Source organism: Peromyscus maniculatus, chromosome 5 (assembly GCF_049852395.1).
Source record: "Peromyscus maniculatus bairdii isolate BWxNUB_F1_BW_parent chromosome 5, HU_Pman_BW_mat_3.1, whole genome shotgun sequence".
Taxonomy (NCBI): Eukaryota; Metazoa; Chordata; class Mammalia; order Rodentia; family Cricetidae; genus Peromyscus; species Peromyscus maniculatus.
The window spans coordinates 29,457,841-29,480,541 of record NC_134856.1 but is presented as its reverse complement, the minus strand read 5'-3'; the positions used below and the strand labels follow the sequence as shown (position 1 = coordinate 29,480,541).

Here is a 22,701-nt window from a genome sequence, read left to right as displayed (position 1 = left end):
CCTTATCTCTCTAGGACTTTTATCATGAATGGGGGTTGGATTTTGTCAAAATCCTTTTCTGTATCTAATGAGAAGATTGCGTGTTTTTTCTTTCAGTCTGTTTATATGCTGCATTTAATTAATAAACTTTTATATGTTGAAGCATCCCTACATCTTTGGGATGAAACCTCTTTGATCATGGTGGATGGTCTTTTTGATGTGTTCTTAGATATGATAAGCAAGTTTTTTATTGAGAATTTTTGCATCTATGTTCATAAGGGAAATTGGTCTGTAAATTTGTTTGTTTGGCCTTCATGTGATATGATTTGGGTATCAGGATAACTGTGGCCTCATTAAACAAATTGGGCAATGTTCTTCCTATTTTGTGGAATAATTTGAGGAATATGGGAATTAACTCTTTGAAAGTCTCGTAGAATTCTGAGTTAAAATTATCTGGGATGGGCTTTTTTTGGTTAGGAGATTTTTAAATTATTGCTTCTATTTCATAGGGGTTATTGATCTGTTTAAATTGCGTATCTATCTTGATTTAACTTTGGTAACTGGTATATATTGAAAAAATTACCCATTTCTTATAGATTTTTCAATTTGGTGGAGTAAAGGTTTTTTTTTTAATTTATTTATTAACTTACACTCATGATATTAATCACATTTGCGGTATTCATATATATATATATATAATTTTAAATGTCGAATGTCATTTCTTGAAAGGGGTAGGAGGTCTTAAATACAGGCTTACAGCACAATGAGAGGACCCCGGAGGGCAGAAGTTCGCTACTGATGTTTTACAATCTTGCATCTAAGCTGTTAACGCCCATTATTCAGGATACACAGACAAGGAACTTCCCTTAAGCATTCAGGAGGGTGGAACCTGGCAGGGAATTAGCATTGGGAGGATATCAAGGTCAAGGTCCGCAAGCAAGGCAACAGTTACCCAAAACGGGGGCCAGGGCTCTGCAGGTCCCACTTTTATTAAAAAATGAGCTTCTGACTTGGGTTGTGTGGGACATCAGCAGGTCACCTTACCCGTCATGGAGACGCCTGCCCAGGCCACACAGGTGCTCTGTCTTAGGTTGGTGAGTGCCCCCCAGGCATTACCTGTCTCTGAATACTCATTATCATACCGGCTCAATCGTGTGTGAGCTGCATGGTTAATTGCTGCCAAAGATCTCAAAGTGGCACTGGGCTTGCAATCTGTGTGTTCGATACAGAAAAGACCAACAGAGGTCCTATCTCACCCATAGCCAGTAGGCTAAAGGCAACTGAGCCATTCCCTTCCTTATCGAGCCATACTGTACGTTGGAGTCCTTGTAAGATAGTATCCCAAAAGCAACTGGAACTTGAGTTTATAAATTTATAATTTTCAAAGCCAATCGAGATGTATATAACTACTGAATTAAATTTATCATGCCCAATAGAATGAAAGATTAACTAACTGTGGTAGCTACTTTTGTTGCCAGGGTCTCCACTGTGCTAGCTGTAGTAAGCAATTATGAAATGGTAATCCCAGAAACAGTAACAGCAGTAGCCGCCATTGTTATACCAGCAACAGCAGCAGCAGCAATATCAAATTCTCTTCTGGGTTGTGTGGACATCCACTGGCATGGATTCAACTCCAGGAACATGAACCATCAAGGCCTGTTTTTCTTGATCCCAGCATGACTTTGGCTGGCAGCTCTTCTGGAGAATCCAATCTCATGGTTACAGTTCCTAGGCTTACATTAATGCTTGCCAAAGCTGGCTATATTGGGCTCTCAATCTCCATTGGCATCAGAAGGGTAGATTTTTTCATGATGACCCATTGGGTCTCTGTCATGTTGGGGTTCAGCAGCAGCCACAGGGCACGTTCAGTCCTCAGGAATCCAAAGAGGAACCTCATTGTCCTGAGGAAAGACATAAACCAAACTCTGGGGCCACACAACACTAGATCGGGTCTCCTCCACGTGCTAGTAGAAAGATCCTTCCATCACTCCAGGGTGATTTGCAACAGGAGCCCTCCAGTGCTTATCTGCATTGGATCCTCCAGCAGAATCCACCAATAAATTCCAGCAGAATCCACCGATAAAAAACTTTAAAATATATAAAACAAGGGAAAGAATAGAATGTGGAGAGGAATGATGAGTCCCTAGTTCTCCCTTTTTTTAACTTTAATAAAATGTTTGTTTGTTTAATATTTCAAATTTTTCTATTTTTTATTGTTTAAAATTAATTAATTAATTAATTTTTCTATTATCATCTTGATAGAGTATGTATTCTTATCTTAATTGTGAGATGTTTCATTGAGGCTTGCTCAGTAATTGAGTAAAACTGAAATTTATTATAAGCCATAGTCGTCCTAGGGACCTCCATGCTATATATATAGCCTCCATGCTTCTGTGGGTTGTAGTCTGATTGTTCTTTATTTTATATCTATAATATAGATGTAACCAACTGTCTTATTAAATAAGAAACACAGAACCAATGTAAAAGAGAAAGCCAAGATGTCAGAGCTCAGAGCTAAAATCTCACCCTTCTTCCTGCGGTGGTCCTACCTCTCCGAAAGAGAGCTACTTCCTGTGTGTATGTCTTTACATAGTCTTTCGGTTCTGCCTTCTTATTGGTTGTAAACCCAAACACATGACTGCCTCGTCACTGCCTGTAAGTACAGCTCTCTAGGTCTTAAAGGCGTATGTCTCCAATGCTGGCTGTATCCCTGAACACACTGAGATCTATGGGATTAAAGGCGTGCACCACCACTGCCATGCACTTTCTATGGCTCTAATAGCTCTGACCCCCAGGTAACTTTATTTATTAACATACAATTAAAATCACATTTCAGTACAAATAGAATACCACCATATTTCCCCTTTTCTATTTTAATAAAAAGAAAAAAAGCAAAAGGTTATAACTAACAAAAGAAAAACTATATACAAAAGTACAATAACTATATACAATATATACAAGTAATAAATACCTAAACAATGTCTAGTCCATTTGTATTTGACAAATCAGAGAAAATAATTCCATTATCTATCCTATTTTGGTAAGTCCAAAATGTATCTAATTCACTTTCTATCATAGTTAATCATCAAATATAACTAACTAACCTTCAACTATAACTAACTAATCTTCAACTCCCTCAGAGACCCAAGAAGGAAATAATATTAGCTAACAAAAATAAAAACAGGAAGTGCATGCAAGCAACTTCCAAAAAATTTGTGAGTTGACAGAAACAGCCAGCTGCCTGGACAGTCACCTGAGGTTTCTCCACAGTGTTGGGGCATCATCTTCAGCCTATAGACTTAGCGTATCTGGCAGACTCATTTGTGAAGTAGGATGTACACAAGGTCAACAGTTCAACCTCACATTGGGTGAGAGCAGTCCATGTACCAGAAACAGCTGAATTCCACTAGTGTCATGTCATGATTCAGGATTTTAAATTCTGGAAATTATTGACGGTTTTTGAATTCAGATGTCCATTCTTCTTGGCTGTGTATATATGGCTTCATCTCAGCATACCATTCTTCTCCACATCCCTCTATTAAATGCCAGTCTACTATTGAGAGGCATGAGCTTTCAGCTGCTGTTCCATTGCACAACAGAAGCCATCGGCCCATTGCCTGTTCATCTGCCTTCGAAGAAGAGGGCACTGTACCTTTTCTGGATTGCAAAGGCCACTTCAGGGATGGTGCATATTGTCCTGGCCTCAGAAGATGCCTTTTGATAAAGCCATAACCATACTTGTTTTGGCAACAATCAGTAGTCCTTAGTTTCGTGTCCTGTCTGTCCATTTTGTCCTGTTGATTTGAGGATACTTTGTTGTCCAGTGGCTAACTTTTGCCACAAAGAAAGTTAACTCCATATGCAGTTTCTTCAATGCCCATATTTTCTCTGAAGTAGATTGGTACTGCCAGGAGCCGACATGTCTCAAAAAAGAAAAATTTCTAAGTTATTAAAACATTTTAAATGCCATATTCTGTAGATCTCTGAAGGGTTTGGAGATGACCTGTCTAAAATATATCTGCTCAATTTTTAAAACATATCTAATATGACTACAAGTTCTATTGTAATGTCTAACTACTAACTTTCATTTCTTTATATCCTAATAGTTGGAAATAATAACATTCAAGGATCAGAAAATTGCATTACATTGTTAAATTAATGGTATAAATACATTTAGAAATATACATATAAAATTTTCTAAAAATATCAATTTCAAATTTGTATACAATATAAAACAATCCAATCCAACAATGTAAAGTATTTAAAACTAGTAATTGTCTTTTTCTTTCTTTCTTTCTTTCTTTCTTTCTTTCTTTCTTTCTTTCTTTCTTTCTTTCTTTCTTTCTTTCTTTCTTTCTCTTTCTTTCTTTCTCTCTCTCTCTCTCCCTCCCTCCCTTCCTTCCTTTCCTTCTTTCTAAACAAGAACCTTAAATCTAATCTCCTTTGCTTAGCCTTTTTTCTAACCCTTGACAACAACTTGTAACCAAGCCCCATAAACAATGAAAATTATCCTAGACCCAAAACCCATTAAAAAGAACAAAAAAAACCACCCGCCCCACACCCCCTCTTTGGGAATGTGGGCGTCGTATTCTTAAAATTGCTTCCTTCTGGGTATGGGTGAAGTTATCTTTATCCTGAAAGAAAATTTTAGGTTAGTTGTCAAATTCTAGGAAAGGTAACTATATCCTTCATTATCCAGTCTGTGTATAATGCCAAAGTTCAGGGTTTATCTCAAGTCCTTATTCAAGTAGTCTTTGAGACTGGATCATCTCAGCTAGTCATCTCAAAATTGCTCTGAGCACCTTGTAGTTCAAAGCTGATCTGTAGATGATGTTTGTCAGCTTAGTGATATTATTATTGTCCACGTGGAATTGTTGTTGTTGTGGGGCCCCATCTTCTTCCTGGAGACTTCAGTTGATGTTAGGCCTGGCCGTGATTTACTGCAGAAAACTGATAAGAGATTCGAACACAAAGACATATATATGCAGCTAATTGAAGCCTTTTTTCTAGAATTAGTTAGTACTCTATATGACCATTCATATCTTAACAAAGTTTAAAATGTATATATATATATTAATCTTGTAAATTTTGATATAAAATTCATACTTTAAGAAAAGTTTAAAGAATCAGAATAGAATCAAAGAGTTGAGATTAGTAATAGAATAGTCCCTTAATTAATTTGGCTTTTGTCCTGTTCCATAGCAGAAGATGGCTCTTTTATTCTGGCATGATACAGGGAGTTTGCATTTTCCTTTTAACAACATGCTTGAGTTTAAAGAAGGAGAGAGCCATTCTCCAACTGCAAAGTCAGCTTTAAATTTTAATTGAACTGGGACTATTAGAAGACCAATAGTGTTAAATGTCTTTAGAGAAATGCAGAAACAAACACTTAGGAAGACATAAAATTTTTTAGATAATATATACCCATATGCTGTTTCACTCTGTTTCCCGGGATAGATGATTTGTCCCTTTTCTTCAGTTGTCTCATTTGTCCAGTGTTCTTCAGATTCCTTAACCTTCATTCTCCTAAAAGACAAAAACAAAAACCTTTCCCCAAGAGTAATTTTGGGGATGTTCCTTTTTGGCAAGTTATTATCTGATTAAATGAAAAGGCATGTGTTACTGGTACAAGTTAGTTTAAATTGGATGTTCATGCTGGTTGATGAACTATCACCTCCTCTAATTAAGAGGTCTCTCTTGTTCAAATCAAACCTTTATCAATTTTGATGGTACCCACAGCTTATCTTCTCCTGTAGAAACAAAAGCAAAACCTCGTTCCCAACGTAATACATACCCTGGTTTCCATTCTGAGGTCAGCACATCCTTAAAGTATATAGGCTGATTTAATTATGTAGTTTTTTCTATTATCCAGTGTCTCTCTGCAGCTGTTGTTCCTTTCTCATTGGCATTCAGATTATCTTACTAGCTTCTGAATCCGAGACCATTCTCTTTACTGCTGAAGCCAGTCTTTGTAAAAAATCTGTGAAAGATTCTTTTGGGCCTTGCATAACCTTTGTAAATGACTCAGGTTTTTTCCTGGTTCCTCAACTCTGTCCCATGCATTCAAGGCTACCATTCGACATAAAATTAGGGTTTGGACATCATATAAACATTGTGCTTGTACTGAAGCATATTGGCCTTCTCCAATAAGCTGATCCTGGCAAACTTGTATTCCTTTATCCCTCCATTGTTTTTCTATGTTTTTAGCTTCATCCTTAAACCAAGTTAGAAATTGAAGCCTCTGGTTGGGTTCCAGAACAGTTTTTGCCAGCTCCCACCAGTCCTGTGGTACAATTCTATTATATGTTGGCCAAGAGTTTAACATTTGCTTTACATATGGGGAATGCATGCCATAAGATACTATTGCCTCCTTAAACCTTTTTTAAATCCAACATTTCAATTGGAGCCCAAATATTTTGTGTAGTCATTTGATCAGGCAACTGCCGTATGGTTACAGGATAAATTAAGGGTGACTGTGTGAAAACAGGCTTTCTTTCTGTAACCTTATGATCCAAACTTGAAACAACTTCACTGTTAATTTCTTCTGTCTGAATTTTTACAGGTTTAACAAGTTTTTCTAAAGCTGTCATCCTGGCACTTAAATTGACTATCATTTTAAATTGTCAAATGAGGATAAGCATAGTGATAATCTGCATAATTCCAACAATACTAATCTTCTCATATAGTTGTTCCATTGTCAGACTGCCTAAAATTTCAAACAAAACCCAATTATCTTCCAATGTACACATAAAACCCATTTTTTTTAATGTGGAAAAAATTTCTTTTTTAAATAGTTTCCTTTAAAATATCTGATATGTTATGACTTACCAAATCTGCGTAGAAATGTAGAAATCCGAGGAAATTTCAAAACAGCCACCTAGTGTCCTAGGTGTGAAGAGAGAGAGAGAGAGAGAGAGAGAGAGAGAGAGAGAGAGAGAGAAAGCGAGAAAGTGTAGCCGGCTAAAGCTTAAATCCAGCCACGTGTTCTCTCTTGAGCTGAGTCAAGGCTTGACTCTGGCTACCTTAAGCTCCCACCATGTGCGTTGGCTTTACAGGTAGGGGCCCTATTCGGCAGGGCAGGCCTGAGTTCTGAGTTGTTTGTAGCACTGGCTTTAAGCAAGCAGCTCACGGTTAGTCTAGCTTGAGGCCAAGCAGAACTGGGTCGGGGCTAGGGTGCCGGCCGCTCGGACTAGGGAGCCGACCCCAAGTGGTTTTTAATGGATTCTCCCCACGTTGGGCACCAGATGTAGATGTAACCAATCGTCTCATTAAAATAAGAAACACAGAGCCAATGTAAAAGAGAAAGCTGAGAGGTCAGAGCTAAGAGCTAAAATCTTACCTCCTGCAGTGCTCCTACCTCCCCAAAAGAGAGCTACTTCCTGTGTGTCTGTCTTTAAATAGTCTTTCTGTTCTGCCTTCTCATTGGTTGTAAACCCAAACACATGACTGCCTCATAGTACCACCCTCCAGGTCTTAAAGGCGTGTGTCTCCAATGCTGGCTGTATCCCTGAAAACACAGAGATCTACCTAGCTCTTCTACCAAGTGCTGGGATTAAAGGCATGCACCACCACCACCACCACGCTCTTGCTATGGCTCTAATAACTCTGACCCCCGGGCAACTTTATTTATTAACATAGAATGAAAATCACATTTCAGTACAAATAAAATACCACCATAGGTTCTGGAGTCAGAGATTCGTCTGGTTCAGGCATAGCTAAGCCATATGGGCAAGAGAGAAGGGATCTAGAAGAGAAGGTTTAGAACTTAAATAGAAAAAAAAACTATAATATATAGCAACTCTTTTCATTTGCCTGTTTGCTGGTAGAAGTTAGATAATTCCTGTAAAATATCAGGGTCTAAGGAACTGCTCACCGGCCATCATTCTAAGGCATATTTGGGCCATCTCTCAGTACAGAGACAGAAAAGCTTAGGAATCTTTAAGGAAGGCATTAAATTGAGAGGTTTTAAAACTTCTAGAAGGCATCCTAGAGGAGAGGTGGGACTGATGGGATTGGAAGCTTTATTTCCCATGTCTGCAGCAGAGAGAAAAATAAAATGAAAAAACAAATGTGACCCCAAGCCAAGGCTCCAGGCATTCCTAAGGCCAAGGATGGATCTGTACTATGCACAAACCACCAGATGTCATGTCAGATGGAAGGTGGGGGCCTAAGGCGTGTGAAGGCAAGGACTCCCTGGAAGTCCGACAGCATTTACTGCTTCACCAAGCCAGAAAAATGTGTTGGCCTTACACAGTCCGAAGATGCACCCGTGGACGTGTGTCTGACCACGAGAATTATATCTCAAACTGCAGACGTGGGAGATGGCTAGAAATTTTAGCCTGTAATAGGGATTGATCGTAGCCAGTGAAGACCGTGGTTGGGGGTATCCCCAGTCTCAAGGACACCAGTGGGGTGCTGGATGATATATGGTCATCCCCATGGATCCAGAAGACGGTTTACACTGGTTGAAATGTGGGGGACTCACCAATCGAAGTAGCTAGTGGTGTGTGTAGGATGCCGTGGCCAGAAAAATGGACAGTGGGTTGTCGTGGATGGAGCAGACTCCCCGGGTACAGGTTCCCAGGAGCAAAGCGCCCAGAAGGCAGCAATGATGGTTTTTAGCGGCGTTTTTACCCTGCTAGGAAAAGTCATGAGACGTGACAGAATCCACTAACAGGAGTTTTATTAAGAAAAGGAGAAAGGGATAGATGTGATCAGGCCTGCGGAAGGGGGAACATGAGGCCTGTCTTTTAATGGCCAGCTCGCACTGGAGCACACAGGCCTACATGGCTATTCCACGCATTTGCATAGATCACGTGGTCACGCCGTGTGATTACATGACCATGCAGCCACGGGGCATGGGTTACATAGGACATATGACCCGGAAATGACAAGGCAGAAATGACTAAATGTCCCACCGGGCATGAGACCGTGGGGGGGGGGGCGTGGTTGGAATTCCTAGGACAAGTGCCACTCACCATGCTTCTGTTGCTCTCCTCACGACAATTCCATTGCTGACTCCCACCAACTGTTGTCCCACATTTGTGACCTGGGGCAGCTAAGGTGCTCATCTCCCCAGTGAAGGCAATCAGGGTGTGCAGCACTTATAGGGGTCACTGACCTGCTCATGAGAGCTTCTGAGGGATGGAGGGAACCCACCCATCAGTCACCATGACATTTTTCATGGGAAAAGATCACACAAGTCTCAGTTCTCTAGAGGCAAATGTCCAGACATCAGAGAGTCCACATCATAGCTTGGGAGTTGAGATTCAGCGAGGTGTATGTAGTGTGAGATGGAATGTGTGTATGGGGGGGGCAGGTTGTGCAGGAAGTCTGCTGAGAGATCTCCATCCTGCCTGGGCCAGATCAGACTTCCTGGTGAACGTGGAGTCAGAGTGTGCCAGTCCAACAGAGCAGGGGCAGTGGACTGTCTTTCACAAGATCGTACAGGTAATTGAAGATGGTGAATTATTTGTGGAAATTTAGAGATTTACTTCTAGCCCTAGAAAGAGCTAGATTAGAGGCCAAGGTCTCTAATTTGGGGTTGTTTTCAGCACCCTCAGAGGACTGCAGGGCACCAGTGTCCCTGAGGAGAGCTGAGGTGCAGGCCACACATGCTTAGCTCTTCAGGTGTGCAAATCCTGTCAGGGCCATGCACAGCCCAGAGCCATGCTGCCTAATGAGCACTCCTGCTGGGCTGGTCCCTGAGCTGAAAAGACCAGCAGCCCTCCCCTCCCCCTCTCCTGGAGGTGGCAGCACTCTCCAGTGCAGGTGTTGGGGCATCAAGGCTTTGCCTCTCTCCCTCAGGGAAAGGGATCCAGTCCCAGTGGCTCATGTATAAGCTCCTGTATGATGTCACTCGCATGTGCACAACGTGGCCACTCCTGCTTCCCTGCCAGACACCTTGGAAGATTTGCCTTTCTTCATTGACTAGGAGGCAGAGGGGATATGTGGGGACTTCTGCTATTAAGGTGACCTGGAGATGCTCTGCTTGGTGTCTTCCCACAGCAGCTTCTAACTAAGGGAAACAAATATGCCCACCTTCCAGATGGTACATCTAGTGTCATCCAGAATACTTCATAGTGTTTTCAAGAGGACCTCACGTCCTCCAGGGATGGAGGCTTGGTTTAATGCTAGGAGGTTATTCCTAATCTTCATTGATTGTGGACACTTTTAAAAGTAACCCTGAAGCGGCAGAGGTGGATGGGCCCGGCAGCGGTGACGGGCGGAGGTGGGTAGGCCCGCGGTGGCAGCCGGCAGAGACGTACAGGCCCGTTGGCCACCCGCAGAGGTGGACGGACCCAGCGGCAGCTGACGGGGACATACAGGCCCAGCAGCGGAGACAGGTGGACGCAGGTGGGCCTGCAGCGGCAGGCCACAGGGGTGGACAGGCCCGGGGACGGAGAGGGGCGGACGCAGCTTGGAGCGGGGACGCCCCTGGCCCCAACACCTGGGGAGGAGGCTGTCTCTGTGGGTCGGAACCAGGGCGAGTCTGGACACTCAGTCTGGGGACAACCCAGGGCCCAACTGCTGATCCTGTGAAACCCAACAACTTGGAGGTGTTGGTGAGACTACCCTGCTCAGCTGAAACCCATCTGGGAGAGGATTCAGATGCCTACAGTTTGAAGTCTGAAGAAACAAGATCAGCTGAGGAGTTGACAAATGAACAAAACGTGACCTGGGAACACAGAAGAAGGCGCTACCCAGTCACTAAACCAGATCACCAGAATCATAAGTATATAATTCACCGACTGAAATCAGCTGTCCCTGAAGAAACAGCCCAATAGCACCAATTTAACCAAGAACCCCTACTAAACCAAGACTAAAAATTAGAACAAGAGAGGCACTCTCCGACACAGACACCACCTGCACCGCACAGAGGAAAAGATGAGTAGACGCCAGTGCAAAAATACAGGCAACAATATAAAGACTTATATGGCAACATCAGAACCTAGTGATTCTATACCTGCAAGACCTAAACATACCATGACAGAAGAAACAGAAGAGATCAACCCTAAAAATGACTTTAAGAAGATGATAGAGGCCCTTAAAGAAGAAATAAAACATTCCTCAATGAGGAAATAAAAACTTTCCTTAAAGAGGAAATGAAAAACTCTCTTCAAGAGGAAATAAAAACTTCCCTTAAAGAGGAAATGAAAAACTCCATTAAAGAGGAAATAAAAAACTCTCTTAAAGAAATGGAAGAAAAAATGAACAAAAAAATGGGAAGAAATCAAATCAAGCCAAGAAAAAGCAATTAAACAGATGAAAGAAACATTCCAAGTTCTGAAAAATGAATTTGAGACAATAAAGAAAACACATGCTGAGGGAATGCTGGAAATAGAAATCCTGACAAAACGAACAGGAACTACAGAAACAAGCATAACCAACTGATTGCAAGAGATGGAACAGAGAATCTCTGACACTGAAGACACGATAGAGAAAATAGATTCGTCAGTCAAAGAAAACATTAAAGACAAAAAAGTCGTAACAAAAAACGTCCAGGAAATTTGGGACACCATGAAAAGACCAAACCTAAGAATAATAGGGATAGAAGAAGGAGAAGAATACCAACTCAAAGGCACAGAAAATATATTCAACAAAATCATAGAAGAAAACTTTCCTAACCTAAAGAAAGCAATACCTATGAAGATACAAGAAGCTTACAGAACACCAAATAGGCTGGATCCAAAAAAAAAAGTCCCCTCGCCACATAATAATCAAAACACTAAACACACAGAACAAAGAAAAAATATTAAGAGCCACAAAGGAAAAAGACCAAGTAACATATAAAGGTAAACCCATCAGAATAACACCAGACTTCTCAATAGAGACTATGAAAGCTAGAAGATCATGGACAAATCTCATGCAGACACTAAGAGACCACGGATGCCAACCCAGACTATTATACCCAGCAAAACTCTTAATCACCATAGGCGGAGTAAACAAAATATTCCAGGATAAAACCAGATTTAATCAATACCTGTCTACAAACCCAGCCCTACAGAAAGCACTAGAAGGGAAAATTCAACCCAAAGAAGCTAAACACATCCATGAAAAATCAAGCAATAGATAATCCCACACCAACATACACTACAGAAGAAACAAGCTGGTTTAGCTATCCTAATATCTAGAGAAAAAGGATGTTTCAAAAGAGAAGAAGTCTTGTGGCAATGCCTCAGTGGTCCAGGTAACTACCAGAACTCGGAAAAGTTGGTTGAACTTGGGATTGACTGGGAGGCCAAAGATTTAAAAAGCAGAAGATTCTCTCAAGACACAAGTTGTGTGATAATAGTGTGTTTTGTGTGTGTGAATGAGAATTTGTAAATGTTAAATTCTAGGCTTCGACAATCATTGTCAGTGCAGACTAAGCTGCAAGTATGTATGCTTTAAAACTTAAATTATAAAGCTAGTTACGTCTTTCTAACAACTAGTTTTAATGTTTATGAGCATATTTTACCTACACTACCTTTTCAGGATGTTGAGAAAGATGCATCACAAGCACAGGCTGGAGGCTGGGGGCTAGATGGTTTTGAGGAAGAGGTCTTGGTGGACTCTTTCATAGAGCAAAGGGAAGCAATGCCTTCTGGGAAATGAGCTAAGTTTTAATCTAGTCTTTAAGATTAGAAGTCAAAAACAAAAATATTAAGGAAAGGAAAACCTAATTGATCTTTGAAGTATTGTTATGTGGAATTGAGTGGGAGACTTTTGAGGCCTTTCTTCCAGAAAACAAGGACTTGGTTGTCAGGCCTATATTAGGCCTAAACCTTGGTGCCATGTAGTTGTACTTAAATCATTTCAATGGAAAGTGTCTTAGTGATTGGAACTTCTAGTGCAGTTTGGAGTTCTTCCATTTGAAAAATGTGATATTTGCATGGGATTGTTTGAATCTTGTTTTCTAGTCCCTCCCCATCACCACCCTCATAGTCTGAAGGTAGATTTTTCTCTTGATAAAGGAACAAAAAAGGTGAACATCTTGTTTGTAAATAGGTATCTAGTAACTAGTGGTAAACTTGAAATGGTAGAATTCTTTAAAGCCTAATTCTAGATAGCCTTAAGAAAATGTATCTTAATTACTTTTGAACCTGTATTCACCTTAATTTTTTCAAATATCTTAAGTTATATTTTCTTTTTCAGAGCTGCTTCTTATTTGGGGCTACTTTTTTTTTTTAATTGAGGCGTAATTCATAAAAGGGTATATTGTTTTGATGAGACTTTTTACAACTGTGGCTGAATGTCTTTCTTTAGTCTTCCAAGAAGGGCCATTTTACTTTTTTAGAGTTACTTTTAAAAGTCATGAGGTCAACAACTTGGACTACTTTGCATGTAAGTGCTAATGCAAATTAAAGCCCAAGTTGACCTCCAGTAGCAGTTCATTCTATGTTGACAGTGAGAGAACACTTTGCCTGTTAGGATACTGTTACTTGTGGACTGAAATGCTGAAGAAACCCCTCCCCCTATTTTGTTTTTTTGCAAAAATCAAGGTATATTCTAGGGTTTCCTGGTTGACCTCAATAGATAAACTGAGATGATAGTCTTAGTTCAGAAATGATCTGAATGTAGATTTACAGTCTACGTGTACAGCTGGCTAAGTGAGATTGCTTTCACAGTTCTGCATGTATCCCATCGGCTCCCCATTAGTCACTGAACTCTTAAAACTGGTATTGTAACCTTATCACAATGTTTTGCGCCAATTTTATAAACTTTACAGTGCAATATGTGTTCCTTTTCTGAGACAAACCAAAGGTATATTTCTCAAGGTTCTGCTGCTATCAGCAGCATTGATGGAGGATTTTTTATACATTTGTAATAGATAGAAATAAACCAGAAAAAAAGAAGAAAAAAAAAGTGGTGGAGGAAAAGGTGAACACTGCAAGAATACTCAAAAGGGCTGAGAGCTGCAAACGCCAAGAATGGCTTTGCATAGTAAATGGAATAGAACAGCTCTGAACTATAGCTTACTTTTCCTGGTTTGGTCTGACAGAATGATTGAATGCTTTTGTACAAAAATCAGAGCCTTAAAAACAAGGATTTGGTGAGATTGTAAAATGGTGTGCCACTTTGGCAAAACAGTTTGGTGGTTGGTCAAAATGCAAAACATTGTTACTCTGTTACTCAACAATTCTACCCTTAGGAATATATCCTCAAACTACTGAAAATGTACACCTATGAAACATATACATGAAGGTTTACAGCAGTGTGTTGCTAATAGTAAAAAAGTTAAAACAACTCAAATAGCTATCAAATATTAGAGAGAAATAAAATGTGGCTTATTCATACAATAGAATATTATTAAGACATAAAAATGAATGAGAAACTGACAGATTAAATGACTTTGGTGAACCTTCATAATTTCATTTGTAGATCTTTCCATTTCTAATTTATAAATACATTTGGGGTTATAAATTATAAATGTACTGTCTCCTGTCAACATTGTATACTTCTATTTGATGATTTCTGTGTCAAACATTATATGGAAAAGTTTTCAAGTATTTTCTGTATTAACTGTGAATGAATAGAACAAAATAAATTGCCTGTGATGGAAAAAAAAAAAAAAGTAACCCTGAAGCTGGGCACAGTGGTTGACTCTGTCATCCTAGAACTTGGGAGGCTGAAGCAGGAGAATCAGGAGGTCAAGCCCTTGAAATTGGTTCAAGGCCAGCCTGGGCTGGGTGAGACTCTCCATACCAATAAAGTGAACATGAGTGTAGTTCAGTGCTTACCCATTGTGAAGCCACATCATACCAGCAAACAAACCAGAAAGTGTCCCTGTTATATATGATCAGGGTTTGCCTCATGGTTCCCCTATCCTCAAAGATCCAAGTTTGGAAAAGTCATCCCCTACTGTGGCCTGACATTTTAAATCGACAACCCCAGGCTGGGTGGAGGTTTTTTCTCTGTCTGAAACAATAGAGAAAGTTTTGACACTATGAGAGAATGCACATGATCTTCAAAAACTGAGAGAGCCCACTTTTAATGTGAGCTACTTGAATTATGCCAAGACTCTATGCCTCGAAGGTTAAGACTTTTTTCTCTCTCATATATTTCAGACAGAATCTCACACTGTAGCTCAGGTTGGCTTGGCTTGGAACGCCTATGTAGTTCTGGCTGGCATTGACCTTATGGCAATTGTCCTGCTTCAGCCTCCTGATTGCTGAGATTATAGGCATGGACAATGTGGTTGCTATTCTTGGCTGTCAACTTGAGTACACCTGTAATCAACTAAAACCAAAATGGCTTGGCACACCTGTGAGGGATTTTTTTTTTAATAAAAATAATTTGAAGTGGGAAAACCTACTTCTAGATCTCTGAGGTTGGAAGAGCCATCTCTCATCTAGACCACACCTTCTACTGTCAGCTTATATAAAGGACATGGAAGGACACTTGTTCTCTCTGCCTGCTTCCTCAGGATTCTGGCAACTACTGAAGATCAGCTGAGACATGTACCCTCATGGATGAACAACACTGGGTTCCTGGACCTTCCATACACAGGTAGCACTATTCAATTAGCTGGATGACAGCATGTAAGCCATTCTAAGAAAATCCCTTTCTCTCTTTCTATATATAGAGATTCATTCTACAAGTTCTGTTGCTCTAGAGAACCCTGACTAATACAGGCAAACTGGTTTGGCTTCAAATTTACTTCCAAGATAGGAAGAATAATTAGGATGGGGGTATTTAAATGCACTTCTAATCAGTAGGAAATCTTATCACCTCTATAGCAATATGAAAGTGTAGGTTATAGAAATACTGAAGAAAAATAATAATTTACTTGCTATTTACTAAGTATATCAAATGGAAAGGGAAAGTGACTGGTATCATAGACATAAGGGATTTGTGGATCATTAAAACAAAAATAGAAAGCTCTGGGTGAGAATAAGGATAGTGGTACTTACTAGATATGTTGACAATGCTGAGATCCACATAGAACGCACACACATGCAGAGAGAGAGAGAGAGAGAGAGAGAGAGAGAGAGAGAGAGAGAGAGAGAGAGAGAGAGAGAACCCAAAAAATTTCCTGTCACCTTTTCCTCCTTTCAGCTCTCCATGTTTGAGGATGTCAAATACATATTTCTAAAACAAGAAAGCTAAAGGGCTATTGGGAAGTAGAGTTGTGTGGGTGAGGAGTGGACATGGCTCAAATACGAGGTGGAGATCTAACAAGCAAGCATAGAGAAGCTGTGCCCTGGATGGGGGAGTATTAGAAAAACGAGGTGGCTGATAAGGTCCTTGAGTGAGTGTGTGTAGTGAGGATGTGTAGGGGGCTGTGAAGCAAGATTTTTGTCTCCTGGACAAGCAGTGCCACCATAGCTAGGGTCTGGAGGCAGGATGGCCAGCCTCTGATGACTGCGTCTAGCTGTTTGGAGAAATATACAATGGGCTGTATGTGTGCTCCATGCTTTTGGCAAGGTAGTGCAAAAGCTTGTAGTTGGTTTGCATGTAGAAAGGAACACAAGGGCTTGGGGTCTGGAACTGAAGGTGCAGAGGACAGAGGGAGGAAGGGAGGGAGGGATTGTGTGTGTGGGGGGGATTAAGTAGCTCTCAGTTGCAGAGAGCTTTTGGTTAGGTGTGGGTTTGTGCCCACTCCGTCTTCTCTGTGCTGGGATCTTGTCTGGTTTGAAACTGTGCAGGTCTTGTGCATGCTGTCATGGTCCCTGTCAGTTGATACGTGCATCAGCCCTGTGGTGTCTGGAAGATTCTGTGTCCTTGGTCATCCATTACTTCAGATCTTACAACTTTCTCACTCCTTTCACACAGAACCTGAGCCTTGCAGGGAGGGCTTTGATAAAGACATCCTAATAGGGCTGAGTGCTCCAAGTTGCTCACTCTCTGCATGTGGTCCACTTGTGGGCCTCTGTGTTCATTACCGTATACTGCAAGAAGAAGCTTCTCTGAAATGAGCAGCTAAATAATGGATAAATAAATTAAATAAAAAGGGACACATTAACTCTCATCTTCATTGAATGCATTTTAATAATTGGAGGTGATTACTAATGTTCTAACTTTGTGTGACCACTAGATCTGTCACACTTTCATATCTATTATTACTGTAAATGATGTGTGTGTAGGTATTCATGTCATGGTCTGTATGGAGGTTGAAGGTAACTCTGTGGAACTGACTTTTTCTTTTCCCTTTATTTGGGTTCTGGTGATTAAATCAAGTTGTCAGGCTTGCATCCTCGCACAACCCTTTAATCAGAAAACCCATTAATCGTTACTACATCCAATACATGTGAGTACATTGGGTACATGTGGTTATGTGAATACCAGGTTTTGGGCTTTAGAGAGACATGGGATCAAAAGCCCAGGAATCTTAAACTGAATCTCTCTGGTCACAGGCAGGGATCAAGTATTGGAGGTATTAACAGAAATTCTGATGGACTCTGACTACCTCCCTTCCAGGACAATATTATCAACTTTCAGAAACTGGATTTGTGAGCTGTGTCATACAGTTCAGAGGATGCAGAAAACAAATATGACAAATCCTATCATCCTTTAAGGACAAGGGTTGTAGAGATGGCTCAGTGGTTAGGAGCATTGCCTGCTTTTCTAGGTGACTTGGATTTAATTCTCAGCACCTGCATGGTGACTCACAATGGTCTGTAACTCCAGGCCCAGGGAATTCAACTTCTTCTTATTGTGGTAAGGGTCATTCTGAGATTCTCTAGTCTGATTCATGTTTTGATTTTAGTAAATTAGAGGCTTTTTATTAGAAAAAACTGACCAGGACAGAACCAGAGAATATTCACTAGGTAAGGTTTTGGCTATTGTTAGTCCATGATTATAAAGGCAAAAAAAATTTACAAAGCTATAATTTTGGGGACCCAAATTATCTCATTCTGTCTGGGTGCGGGAAGGCTTGATTTTGTAACAGACGTCCAGCATCCAAGCAAGCAAGCATTTAATACAAAAATGGAACTTAGGATTTAGACTGTTTATTCTTGTGAATCGACCCTTATAAGAATAGCTGTGAGCCGGGCGGTCGTGGTGCACGCCTTTAAACCCAGCACTCGGGAGGCAGAGCCAGGTGGATCTCTGTGAGTTCGAGGCCAGCCTGGACTACCAAGTGAGTCCCAGGAAAGGCGCAAACCTACACAGAGAAACCCTGTCTCGAAAAACAAACAAACAAACAAACAAACAAACAAAAAGAATAGCTGTGGCAATGAAATATTTCGCAACAATCAGCAGTTGTTAAGAACAGTCCAACTACATCATGAAGTTGTCCATCTCAGGCTAGCAGGAAGGGTATATTTAAGGTAGGCACAACTTCCTTATGGCTATTGAAGCTAAAAGCAATTTTGCTTTTACAAGCCTAGCACAGTAAATTTTTCTCTAAACATAACATTCATCATCACACTCTTTGTGCCGTTGAAGGCACCAGGCAGGCACACAGTGCACAGAAGCGCATGCAGACAAAAACTCAGACACATAAAAAAATAAAAAGTAAAATTTAAAAAGAAATTGAAGGTCACACTCGCAAAACTCTAAGTGCCAGGCATAGTGGCCCACATCGTTATTCCCAGCCCTGAGGAAGCAGAGGCAGGTTGATCTCTGTGAGTTTGAGGCCAGCCTGGTCCACAGAGTGAATCCCAGGAGCCAGGCAGAGAGACAATACCTCAAACAAAACAAAAGCCAAATAAGCAAACACACCAGAAGAGCAAACATGAAACTTTACTTTTGTGTTTGGAGCTGTAGTTACCAGGAAGGCTGAGGGGAGGGTTAAAACAACATCTCTGTGTCCTCCTGCTTCAGCCTCTGAACTACTGGTTAAAGGTTTGCCCCAACCTCATCCCTGCTGGGTATGTGTAGCCACAGGGATGAGACTCAAGACTTCTTGCATGCTAGGTCAGTCTCTATGAACTCAGCAAATCTCTCAGCTCTAAATTCTTTAATACACACAATGACTTCAAATATGAGATAAGCATCCAGTGATGTTTTATGAGAAACAATTATATTGACTCATGGGCATTGTTTATGACATATCCAAGCTCCAGAATTTTAACTCATTTGCATATAATTTGAATTTAAGTTTTGAAACTGTAGCTTCCCATAAGTATATTGTCTTATTCTTATAGGTTTAGATCTGATTTTTTACTCAAATTCTTAATAATTTTATAATGGAAAATTTATAGTAAAACAACTAGCAAATAGTAGATGTAATAGTATAAGAGTTTGAGTTTTTTGTTTAAAGGGATGAAACTATAAAATAGGAACTTTTTAAAGAACTTTTTAAATAATGCAACAAGGAAGTAAAAACAAAATTATAAATCATGCAAGGGACCCACTCCTGGATGCCAGGGCAAAGGGCAGGCCACATGTGCAGATTGTAAACAATGCCAAAAGCATCCTGGGAGAAAGTACAAAAGCGGGATTTCTCTGAGCTGTCAGTATATATAGACAAACACTGTTACTGGCTGAGAGTATTGCCCAGAAGCAATGGGAAGATGTTTATGTTCTTTCAGACAGGCTCCTCAGCAGGTGGAGGTGATCCCATAAATATCTGGTCTCTTTGTAGTACCCTATTGGTACAAGGAGACAGCACAGGACAGACAGCTCTTTCAGAAGGAAATGAGATGATGTACTGGAGCGCTGCCTTCCACCTTTGGCTCCCTTGATCGCAGTCTTCTGACTCCATTGATGATTCAGAAGATGAAAAGTCCTCTGCTAACCACTCATTCCTCTGCACCCTACAGTTGGTGTTTCTGCACTGCTCCTGCAGATTCTATTAGCTCAAAAGTAAGAGGATCTTGAGGCATTACCTATCTCTGCCTCTTTGAAGTATCAATATATTTCTAACCCTTTAGACCCAGAGTTGATGATAATTTTCCTTCAAGCAGAATATGATCCTATTCCCTACAAGCTACTTAGGGATTTCAGACAAGCCGTCTCCTCTTACAGACCTCCATCTCCATGTATGATGGGATTGTTGAGAGGGACAGCTGAAACAGCATCTGATCCCCCAGGACTGTTCCAGGACTTGTTAGAACCTGCTGATGAATCCCTTCATGTCAGGACGTGGTGGCATGAAGAGACTGTGTCTCCATCTGACCTCGGAGAGATGTTATTAGAAATGCTGTCCTTTGACAATGCTCGCAGAGAATGTCAACGGGCTCTACACTCAGTTCAAACAGCAAAAGACACCTGGGAAGATAACATGGAGCCTGCAGTGACTCTGGGTCTCCAAGCTGCTTCCTCCTACACAGGAGAGTCTCTGTGCTCTTGGGACTCCTTGCCTTATGCCTCTGGTCTGCTTTTGTTTCTGCCTTACCAAGCCTGGATACTCTTGCTTTTGTTTCTACTTTTAGGTTGTAAAGACACAGATCCCACCGCTTTCTGAGTTCCTTAGATGTCTGGTTCAAAAGTGCTTTGGGTATGGATAATATTAAAACATAAGTTGTCATGTGATGTTTCAGCTCACTGAAAAGCTGGCTTTGAGATGGGATTTGACCCTCCTACTTCAGACCCAAGCATGTTTGTCTCAAAGTTTCTTTCAAACTCTGAGACTAAGGCTATCCCTCTGACTCTGTGACAGGCAGGGAAGAGGGAAGGGAGGGAGAAAGAGAGAGAGACAGAGACAGAGACACACACACAGAGACAGAGGGAGAGAGAGAGATGCCAGCATAAAAACCATTAATGAAAAGAATTCCTATTTTAAAACATGGCTACTGTGTTAGGAGAATTGAAAACAAAAATGAAGGAACCTCAAACAAATCCTGAGCTGCCACTAATTAATTATTTAATGCTAAAACATTGTTTGGGTTGTGAATAGTTTTCTAGTATGTGTTCTTCAATATTACAGGAAACTCTCCTCTTGTCCCAAATCAGTTGGATCAATTATGAAGAGAGCAATAAAATAATGATCATCTGTTGATGGAGCTGGCTTCATAGGTATCCTTGGCTTCTTCATTTTCTGGGACTATGGGTAACTAACTGTTAAGAAAAATGATTCTTAATTTAAACTGCACTTTTCCATGGCTCAGGGCCTCCACATGTCGGCGGTGCACTTGTGAGCACATCTGGTGATAGTGATGGGAACTACTCTGTATGTTTATCAGTGCTTCTCTCTCCCTGCTTTGAACCTTGAGCTATCTTGGAATAAAAGCGTCAGAGAATCCCAGTAAGGGGCTATGGAGCAGTAATCACCTGATTCTGTCAAACCTCAAATTCTTCTTCACTTCCTTGGCTCTAGTCACTAGTGAGTCTTGATAAAGAGAAACCTCAATTGAGAAAATGCCTCCATCTGATTAGCCTGTAGACAAAATTGATGTAGGAGGGCCCGTCCACTGTGAGTGGTGGTTCTCGGATGTATAATAAAGCAGGCTGAACAGTCATGGAGAGCAAGCCTCTAAGCAACATTCTCCATGGCTTCTCCTCCAGTCCCTGTCTCAGTTCCTGCTTTGACTTCCCTCAATTCTGAACTATCAGGAATTGTAAGGTGAAAGAAATCCTTCCCTCCCTGTGTGTGGAATAGGTATGGCTGCCATAGACTCCTGCGTTTGAATGCTTGTCTTATAGGGAGTGACACTTCTAGGAAGTGTAACCTTGTTGGAGAAAGTGAGTCACTGTGGAGGTGAGCTTTCTGGTCTCATATGTGCTCAAGCTAGTCCTAGTACACAGCTGCTTCTGCAGCCTGCAGATCAAGATGTAGAATTCTCAGCTCCTTCTCCAGTACCATGTCTGCCTGCATCCCACTGTGATGATAATGGACTAAACCTCTGAAACTGTAAGCCAGCTGCAATTAAATATTTTCCTTTATAAGATTTGCCATGGTCAGCAGGGTGACCATGGCACAGGCCTTTAATCTCAGCACTCAGGAGGCAAAGGCAGGTGGATCTCAGCATGATCTTCAGCATGTGTGGCCTCATGCTTAAGGTGGGCAGGGTTGAATTTCCCTGGGTGTCTGTTGCTCCTCCTGAGAATGAGGCCTGGGGGCTGGTTCAGAAAGAGGTGAGTCCTCAGGCGGTGCTGGAGGTGGGCGAGGGGGTTGAGGTCAGTGGGGAGCGGAGCCATGGTGAGGTTTCCAACATAGGGGAAGTTGGGATTGCAGTTGATGAGCACATAACTGAGTATGTCTGAGGGTGGGGCCTGACTTTGAAGCAATTTACAGACGACTCTTGGAAAAGGTCAGGGTCCTTAGCATGTGGGAAAGTGGTGGGGTCAGAGATACAGAGTACACACACATCGGGATCAGAAGCTTGGAGTAGGCTTGGTCCTGAAGGGTTGGTACTTCCTGGGCCAAGGTCCAAGCTGCAGGTCGAACCTGACATCTGAGGATCTGGTTGTGGGGGCTTCCTGGCATACATACTTCTCACTGATCCAGTCTTCCCACCCACCTTTCTTCAGCTGAAGTGGTGTGCTTGGGTTGCCGTCTACTGTTCCTTTATCAGCCTTGCCAATTCCCGGAGCTCGGAGGATGCCAGGGACCAGCCTCAGCAGTTTTCCTTTCTTCCTTTCTTCCTTTCTTCCTTCCTTCCTTCCTTCCTTCCTTCCTTCCTTCCTTCCTTCCTTCCTTCCTTCCTTCCTTCCTTCCTTCCTTCCTTTCTTCCTTTTTTCCTTCAAGACAGGATTTCTCCGTGTAGCTTTGTGCCTTTCCTGGAACTCACTTGGTAGCCCAGGCTGGTCTCGAACTCACAGAGATCTGCCTGCCTCTGCCTCTCAGGTGCTGGGTTTAAAGGCGTGCGCCACCACCGCCCTGTGTCCCAGCAGTTTTGAGGGTCTCAA

General features: G+C 41.4%; 1 long non-coding RNA gene across 1 annotated transcript; it reads right to left on the bottom strand.

The window, feature by feature from the left end:
• Positions 1 to 2,460: 2,460 nt before the first annotated feature.
• LOC143273295 (uncharacterized) lies at positions 2,461 to 22,330 on the bottom strand. Its single transcript, XR_013051248.1, has 2 exons — positions 5,404 to 22,330; positions 2,461 to 4,929 (listed from the first exon to the last, which is right to left on the bottom strand). It is a non-coding gene; the product is annotated as an uncharacterized LOC143273295 (long non-coding RNA).
• Between the last annotated feature and the right edge of the window lie 371 nt (positions 22,331 to 22,701).